We start from the raw sequence: 10,396 nt of genomic DNA on the forward strand, positions 1-10,396 counted from the left end.
GCCAATGGAATACAAATCCTTCGTATTTCTAGTTTTATTATAGTTTATTCGTATTTATACAAATGTATCGTTTACCGATGCGTGGACATTGACAGAATACCACTATATGCTGCCCGAATACCTCTGAAGCTAATTTCAATCATGAATATTATTCCGAGCATTTGATTGCAGTTTTAATTTAGAATATGATTTGTTTTCTTGTTTCCGAAGCTTATTTACCGTATCCACATTCCTAAAAACATTCCATATTTATAAGAAATGTATTATGTTGTGGCAAAGATATTTTTTGAAATTCTATATATTTTTATCTGGTATTCCTTTTAAATATGTTCCCGTGGAATCCTCATAATAGAAGTTCTACACAACAAAAATTTCATAATCGGAAACCTCTTTCCTTAGATGAAGTGGGCTCTTTCCTCGGCCTCTTTCTATAGAGATGAAGTGTGCCCTTGCAGACCCCATTGAAATGGGTGCCGAGAATTTTTGTTAATGCAAGAGGTAACCATGTGACAAAGAAAAGTAACAATATTGAAACCGAAATATTTTTTTAAAATTGGTTTACGCTTGGTAAAACTAAGTAATGAAATCAATGTTGTAAATAATAGAAAAATAAAAGAAAATTTAAATTTAAAAATAATTAAAACGTAAATCCATAGATTTTACTTACACATCACACATAGGCATATGACTTTGTATATCCGTATCGGATAAACGTAGGTATCCGTTTTTTATTTTGGAATTTATTAACATGATTACCCATAAAAGAGAATTTTTTTAAATATTAGATTATGGTATTTTTTCTATTTTCTAATATCCGTTCTTTTATTACAAAATTTTGACAAAGTACACCTCATCAAGTGGAATTATGTGATTTTTTAATTTTATTTTTCAATATTTAAACGCTACTGAAAGATTAAGGAATAACTTTTAAGTCCTAACCTCAATAGCTCATCATCATCAGTGATAATTATGATGCTCAATAACCCAAGAATCCCGTACATCTATTATTGATAAGATACAAGACACAGCATTGGCAAACATAAGTTACTTACCAAATATGCTACAACAGTTCAATCTAAATTTTCATCAATAAATGTTAACGGGATCAGTTTGGTATTGTCCAAAAGAATTATGCATAGGTATTGGTCGTCAAATGTCTATTTAATTTGATTTTCATATATTAGTGCCATCTAAATTTTCAATAGATGCTCCCAGTCGTCATGTGTGCCCATTTTACACATTGCAATCTCATTTTAGCCTCCTCGGTTCTCAAAAAATAATAATTAATATCATTCATCTTGAGAGATGATTTTGAAAAGCAATGTTTACATTAACGTTTTCCAAATTATTTTTCGCATGCATGACAGTGAAGAATTCGAGGTATTTTAATTATTTTTCAACTCTATATAAATTGACTCGCAATACATTATATCATTATAGGTTATTAGGATATATTTTAGATCATAGAATGCTAGTGAGAATTTTGTTCAAAGAATGCCATGTTCGCTAAAACAAAATGAAGCTCTAGTTTAGTTGATTCATCTAGAATATCTCATCGAGTGGGATTGTGTGATTTTCTCTTATCTTTCTCTAAGTTTGGGCTCTCCTGGACTTCTGAACTCTTTTCAGTGATTTAATGATCGATTGGGGGGCGGTGAACTTCGATTTCGATACGATCGCTGATCTCTTGAAGGATACACAATCGTGAATTGAAATCTAATCGTCGGAGCCAGAACGGTGATGCTGTTTTTTTTTTTTTTTTTTTTTTTTTTTTTTAATCGGTCGGATGGTCCTTACCGGTCACGGTGCCAATTCCATTGTTACTATCAGTAAATAAAAATAAACTATCGTCGTCAATCGAGAGCGTTTTACTCTCAATTTTTGTTTTTCGTTTACGTGGCCGGCAGCGATATGTAATTCGTCAAGACTTGATGGTCAGCGAGCGAGAAAAAGTGACTTCAAAAAATAAGAAATGAGTTTTGTAGAAATATTTACATAAAAATTAAATGTTCTAATTAATTTCATGAAAGTACAATCTAGCAATACTACCGATTTCGAGGAGATATGATGCTAATAAAGTTTAAGAAGGCCTCAAACGGCATTATCGCGCGAATAGTGACGCAAAACTTTTATTCTTCTCGCTTGAAAATAATGGCTTTTAAAAACGAAACAATATTTTCATTTCCGTCAATCGACAAAGAATTTCTATTTCCATGTAAATGACGTCGATATCGAATCAACCGTTTCTTCTCTAAATTACTTCAAACTCGGGCGTCCATTCTTTACAGTAAATTCTATAAGTGATTGAACGAACTACGGCCGTAAAACAGTTCAAAGAAAATTAATTCGCCAGGGCCGTACTCTTTGGTGGGCAGATGGGGGTGGGAAGTTACAATGCTAACAAGGGGAGTAATGAACGAAGACAAGATAAAGCACTAACAGATTATACAAACGCGAAACCACTCACGCACATCGCGGATTAGCTCCAACGAACAAATGTCCGCGTAGGACACACGCACTCACTCAGGTTTGTGGAGCTCTCGCTTACGACAGTGACCGTCAAACACACGGGAGTTGGGAAAGGTGGAAGGGTAGTAAGTGCCCAAGAAGTATCTCCTACATCTCCAAGAAGTATCGTTCATTACTCCCCTTGTTAGCATTATAACTTCTCACCCCCATCTGCCCACCAAAGAGTACGGCCCTGGGGAATTAATTTTCTTCCAACAGTAAATTCTAACTATCATGTAAGTAATGGTTGGGCGGTGGGCGTTTTAACGATGGATCCAGTGTTCAAATCTCGGAAGAATCCTTCGGGTATCCTCTGAATCAAAATCCTCGAAGTGTGATGTGGCCCAGGGAAAAGAATTATCCCCCCCCTCCGTCCCTGAATCTACGGAATTCTCACGCCGGCGAATTAGTCTGGGTTGTACTCTACCCTCACCGATCAAAGACAACCTTCTGATTGAACCAATGATTGTAAGTGAATTTAATGAACAAATCTATTTCGTACGAATGCAAACGGGAAGGAGGATTTCAAATTTTTAAGAAAATGGCGTAAACTTCGTTTCTCGAACCAACCTACTTAGGTAATTGTTAAACACCCAGATGCATAGGATACATAGAGTGCGCAGCGGTTTATGCGCATGGGGTCGAAAATGAAATGGCAACAAGCTAGATCACGTGATCGATTTGATGGGTTTGATTGACCCTCGCAGAAAAGCAGAAATCAACTCGGTCGACAATGGGAGCTATCGCCATGGTGACAAATGGAAGAAATGATCTATACACATACTATAAAACCCACTTCAGACCACTCACTGACTGATTCATGCAAATGTTTGGAGTGAACGAGACGAGATACGACCAAAAGTCCCCCTAAAATCGTTTAAAGCCCTAGGATAAAGTGTCAAAACACTAAATTTTCCATTTTTATCTACCTGTTTGTTTAAAAGTGAATATGAGGATTGGTTTAAAAAATGTCAACAAAATTCTATGGCAGCGCTGAGATCATTGAAAGGAACATGTCAATATAACAGCAAATTTGATTTTGCAAACAAAAGAAGCAGAAGTGAAATAGGATGGGTAAAAGAGACGAAAAGATGAGAAATATTAGATAGGAAATTTATTTACGTTGTGATTTTTGAAAAGTTAAAATTCTTCTTGTTTATAGATGAAAAATTCCACACAGAAAAATTGTTATTGTCATCGCTTTTAGCTCGATATTCTCAAAACCACGTTTTCTTATGGAAATGAAAAGAATAAAATAAATTTTCAATGAGCATGATAGTCACTTAATTATTTATTACAGTTACTATGCATTGTTTGTTATGTAAATACAATCAATTTATGCATAGCACCAACTAAAATGTAATTAATTGTACTTCATTTCGTTGTTTCATTGTGTTGTGATGTTAAGTATAAATTGAGAGTTACAATGTTCAGTGTCGTAGTGAAACATTCGCCCAACGTTTTTCGTCGTATAGGGGGCAAATAATTTTGGAGACTCTGTCAGGCTAATAGGAAATTATTTTTTTCTTTTGCGGTTCATTAGAAAAACGTTATTCATAAACATTAATTTTATATTTTTCTCCATGTACTACACGCTCCTTTTACCAGTGAAAGTGGAACCACTGCTTATTTCTAATCCAGCCATTTGAAAAATAAACTCCTTATCAGAAATCCTTAAAGGAACAAACGGCATGCAAAAAATCGTGATAACTGCTAGTGTGACCAAAAAATCCGCAGGACATTTTCGGGAAGGCCTGGTGAGGGCAGAGGACTCCCCCCCCCCCCACCCCAAAGAGCGAAAGATAAACACGAATGACTTTGCAAGACTTACAGTACATTAGAGAAAACCGAGGCTGGGGCTTAGTAAATTAATACTAGCAAGTAATTTAAACTAAAATTAATCGTAACAGCGTAGTAAGGTTTCTAAAAATAAAATGAAACGTGTGACTCCAAATGCCAGTCTTTAAACTGTACGTTAACACCACAGCCGGATTTTTGTTACCCTCTTTTGCAAATCCCTAACCTTTATACTATAGCCATCCATAAAAAGAATGTGTAAACCCTTTGGCCAACTTATTTTAGACCCATAGCCATTTAAAAAAGTATATAAAGCAATTGCAGCGGATTTACGATGGTTAGAAAGGATTAAATAAACCAAAAACGATTGAACCAGGCGAAAAGAAAATTTAGTAGTCAAGTATCCAGCGAGAGGGACTGATACAACGGCTCACAAAAGCACATATTCTCCCCTGGGCGAAGCTATTTTCATTGCTAATCGTACAAATCGTAAAGTTCACACCAACGGAGAAAACCGGGGGCAATAGGCAGATAATGCACGCGAAATAATCATGAAATCCAACATAAAGCTGAACAAAATGAGAAATTTTCAATACTAAGGTAACTTCTCACAACATAGTATATATTCATGAGTGCATAATATGCATTCATTTATTAATTAAGGATATAGCGCAGTGCGTAACCAAGCACAACAAAAGAAGTAAGGGAATTTCCTTGAGAAGCAGAAGTGGCGCCACAAAATTTGTCCTATAAAAAGCAGTCCATGTGACTGCTTTTGCGTGCATCCATTGCAAGTAATTTGGAACAAGGAGTTCAATATTACGTAGCTGTTATCTTCTTTGAAGAAAACCTTTCGTAACGTGCTTGAACTAAAATTTATTAACCAAATCTTCTAAACTGGATGGGCTTTCCAGGTGGCATATGTCAGTAATCCCCAATTTTAATTTCCGATTTTTAGTGTTCGTGAAAATTTTGATATCGTCCAAGTTCGGTAGTCAAATTTGTAATTAGCGACCTCAAATAACGTACAGATAACCTGCTTAACCTACTTTGTTTCCAAAGGCTACCGACGCGCTCTTTTCAACATTCTGGACTAGTGTACAACGCACGCTGGAAGGATGAAGGCGTCTGTGTGTTGGGGACGGGGAAGGTTCAACGGTATAAGGGTGGACATCATAGGGAAAGGCGGAAATCTTTCGCAATCTGAGGAGACATTTCTTAAATTCCGATAATCACGTCGCTCTATCATGTCCAATGGTCAGTGTCCTCTCTAGATTATTATCCTTGACTCACTCCGATAATTTGAGTGGAACCGTGTCCTCTTCCTCATTTGCTAATCCAACAATATCATTCCCTTCGTTTCGCTTCGATCTTTGACCAGGTCTGGGACTAGAAATGTCGGTGTTGCCTTAGCCGTTTTTAAATTTCACACGATTTGATTTATTACGAGGCCACAATACGGCCCCATCTTCCTCTGCACCAGGCCTTTTTTCGTGGTGTAGTGATTTAATAAGCATGGCACTGATGGCGGTAAGTCCATTATTGTTGATGCCAACATATAAAGTCTCGTTAGGAGGCTGCCGGTGTGGAGAGACTCGCTTCGTCCACCGATTTAACTTCCGAACCCTCCTTTGAGTTGGCTTCACGGACATTCATCCTCTATATTATTTCTACGGTAAAGATACCTTTTTCACAACTTATACGCAACCAAACTCTACAAATGAGGTACCAAATTGCTCAGAATTTATCAGAGAACATGCGACGGCATATCTTACTTCCTAAATATTGCTATTTTTCCTAAAATTGGTTTTTAAAATAAAAAAAATCGATTAAAAAATAATCGATTCTGGCAAGATTGTCCTTATCCCAAGAATAAAGTTAACGCCGTCGGATCCCACCATGCCTTTTAATTTTACTCGCAGACAATTTCCCATTAAGGTTTCCTATGCGATGATTATTAACAAGGCTCAAGGTCAGACTTTGCAAAGAGCTGGCTTATTCCTGCCTGAACCTGTATTCTCTCATGGCCAACTTTATGTAGCATTCTCTAAGGTAAGATCTTTTCAAAATATTTTTGTAAATATTAAGGAAAACGCTAAACAAGTATTAACAGAGGATAGTGTAATTACTACCAATGTTGTGTATAAAGAGGTCCTCTACATTCCAATTAAATTTGTACATAAGACCCTGCCTTTTTTTCTACATTTTAAAATTAGAAACGTGCCTATCCCTCTGTGGACCTGCATTGAAAAGAACAGGGGAAGCCCGCTGGGAGCGGGCGCATCACGCTCGTTTCATTAAATAAGCATAAATTATTTCGTTCGCATAGTAATGAATTTTATATAAATGGCTGCTTTTTTACCAATACAGCCGTGACTTGGTGTCTGTAGGCTTTATTTCCCGCAATCCACTTTATTTTTCGAAAATATTTTGAAATTTAAGGCACTGGCCTTGGTAGTTCATGCACTCCGATTTTGGAAAAAAATTAGGATCTTAGACCCTGAACTCTTACTACTAGTGCACCAACTAGAACAGTTTTATCCTCTTTATCCCTCCCTAGTCTCTCCCTTCTCCGACTTAAATCAGACACCAAATCCACTTACAATGCTCTTAACTCCAACTTCGACAGTCCTGATATTGTTTCCTTCCTCAACATCAGAGTACCTTTCCGCTGCACCCGTTCTACCTCTTTACTCCACATTCCTACACCAAGGCTATCTCTAATTAAGCTCTCTCTATTCCATAGACTTTCTTTTCTAATAAATTCTCTCCCGGGTTATATTGATCCGTTTTCTTTGACTATTAAAAATTTAACTCACCCACGCATCAACATATTTATTGCATGAATGACTAGATAGCTGGATGAATTTTTGTAGTTTTCGTTTTTTGTTTTATTCACATTTTTAATAAATAGTTATATATTTAATTATTTAATAATTGTTGTTATAAGGGCACTATAAATTGGTAGTCTTGCTGTATGTTTACCACTTTATTAAAATGAAAATAAATAAATAAAAGAATTATTCCAAATGAGTTCCAAAGATAGAAAATTTGTTCCATAGCAGTTTCCAATGGAAATCCAAAGCAGTTCAAAATGAGTTACATATAAGTTAGAAAGGTATATAAATGAGTTGATGACATGGTAGCACGCTATGATGTCATGATCTGCTGTGTACCGTTTTTCAATTCCAAAGCAGTTCGAAAGCACTAACAAATCAGCGATTACAAAGCAGATAGGTGACAGTTCCAAATGGCGTACATAGCAGTAATTTTTCCCTGAGTATACATTGACTAACATACCAACTATGAAAAAATAAATACAAAAGGTGAGTCACGTAGAAGTCACGTGGAAGTGACGTTACAAAGTCATGTAGAATATTGACGTTATTGAAGTTATAAAATGTATTGCATTCAACTTTTATCCCTTCACTCGTGTAACAAACAAGTTTTTCTTCCCGCCAACAGGTGTGTGGGTTAACTCCGTTACCCCAACTATAATAATTGAAGTTTTCAAAAGCAATTTAAATGTAAAAAAATCATTCGTCGCCTAAATAACGACAAAGTGGCTGAGCTCGAATACTAAAAATATCAAAGGGACAAAATAAAAAATAAAACAACTGTTCAACATTAACATAATTTGGGGTGACTGAGTTTCCCCGCACATTCACGGAAGGGTTAACGACATCTCACAACATGAACAAGTTGTTTTTTTTTTGGCCCACCGATAAACTAGAAGAATCCGTACTGAGAGATTAATTGGACCTTCGCAAGTGTTTGCAACAATTGACTTGGTAACCAGAAATATATGACACACGAATTGTAAATAAAAACAAATTCGATAAGTATTTGAAGGTTATGAAGGCTAAAAACACGGCTATAACATTACATAATCACTTAGATGACGAAATTAAAAATTATATTGATCATCGCAAAATACTTACGTGGAATCGTCATGAGTCCAAATTAGGAATCGCTAGAAATAAGTACTTGACTCTCAAATTAGACAAGGAAGGAAATTTTCATTTACTATTAGAATATGCGATCAGTCGAAAGGAAATCAATAATAATGACGCTAAAGGGAAAAATATTTTCTCAATGAAATTAAACAAAAGAAAAGTTTTAGTGAAATCCCTTGGGCATAATAGAGAGACGCGAATATATACCGGAACGCCAATAACTCAGCAGCCTCCTCCTTTGAGCTTCATTTAATTAGCAATTAGAGGCTATCTCTAACTTATATTATTCTTAGATCGCCGTAGCGCACACAAAAAACTTAGAATAATTGCAACGTTACTCGCGAATTAGAAGCAAAACTCATATAATATCATTCGTTCCACGATTGTATACCTTTGTATGCTCATTCGAGAGATACAAATGCCAGCCTGATGCGACGGCAACCGTTCATGCAGTAGACGAAGTAAATCTTCGTTCCAGTATAATGTTTGGCACGACCATTTCACAATACAGAAAATGTCATCAACCTCACAAAATGCAATTAGAAATCCAGCGAAGTAGTGCACAGTAACCTCACATATCTACTTGAGAAACTCCGCAATCAGGGACGCCGACTTACAAAAATATTGGGGGGGCCCAAACCGGGGACCTTTCCCCGGGAAATTTTATAAGTTGTGGGTTTTAAGTTTTTTTAAGCATTTTAGAAGAGTCAAATGATCAACATTAGAACACTGAGAACTCTAATCTCGATATCTGGACACTCCGGGGAAAATCGACAAGCCTGACACGGGCCCCCTGAAGCCCCATGGAGTCGGCGCCACTGTTCCCAATGCACTATTACACGCACGGAAGTAATCATAAACTCAAATTTACAAATAGCACCCATACACATGAGGTTAAATTGAAACAATATCGTAATTATTAATCACGGATAGTTCCTTGCTGTGCAAGGCTTAAAATACGCAAAATACAAACCGACAGGAATTCTGTGAGCTAGAAAGTCATTAGAGCTCACGAACAAATCATTGTCAACTAAGCAAATCAAATAATCAGTAAAAGAAAGATATATATGCAATAACACGGCATATTCTACGCTTTTATCTCCGAGAACAACATATATTTACAAACGAAATATTTGTGGCGCGTAACCACAGGACAATAAAAGCAGTAAGTGAAGCTCAATTTTTCTGAGGGCTAAATTTGTCAAGAAACTTTTGAAAACCACTGTACGTGAAATTAGCACAATGCACAAAATGCTTTTTAAGGTATACTTTTGCAATTATATACAAATGCCAACACCCCCTACTGCTTAGGGCGTGATTTAAGGTAGATAAACAAATTGACTCTAACGAGAACATTCCTTTTCCCGATTCAGTGGGTCACGTGACCAAAACCTCATGCAAACCGACGGACACATAAATACATAATAAATAAAACAATTACTTACAATGCATTGAAAAATCTTTTATTATATTTGACGAAATCATATTATCTGAAGGGAAGTCGCCAGCCCTGCACGCCGGATTAGTGGACGTGTCGGCTTACCGCAAGGATGAGAGAGATTGCACAGTGTAGCAGCATATTGCCGCAGCCAAGGCAGTGAAATTTTGTCGATTTTGTGAGAACAAGGGACGGTACATATATCTGAAATGCCGTTCACTAGGAAGAGCCAGCGAGCTGTCATTAGTCTAGAACGAAACCTATTTCCAAACCGTTATTCCCAATGTCTAATAAAAGCCATTCCCGTTTCCCCACCCAACTCCACGATAAGAATGTAGAAGAACAGAAGTAGAAATATGGTGTCATTCCATATTTCTACTTCTGATTCTAATCTTAGTGGGGTGGACGCCTATCGGAAGCCTCCATCTTCCAGCTTAGGCGCAGGTGGAATACAATGGAATTCCGCAGAAGATCGAGGGTCTCTTGTGGCTTTGGGAGTTGGTCGTTATTGTTGATTGTTATTGGAATTCGTTCCTTAATCGTTCATTGCTTTTGGTAGTTGTTGTAAGAAGTTGAAGGGGATTCGTTCACCGACGACAAGCTGAGAGGTGACACCCGGTAAGCCGTAAACCATAAGAACTCTATCGGACCGTAGATTGAAAACTAGACTAAACCTTTTAGGTAAGTTCAAAAGCAG

This window comes from Ischnura elegans, chromosome 10, assembly GCF_921293095.1.
Source record: "Ischnura elegans chromosome 10, ioIscEleg1.1, whole genome shotgun sequence".
NCBI lineage: Eukaryota > Metazoa > Arthropoda > Insecta > Odonata > Coenagrionidae > Ischnura > Ischnura elegans.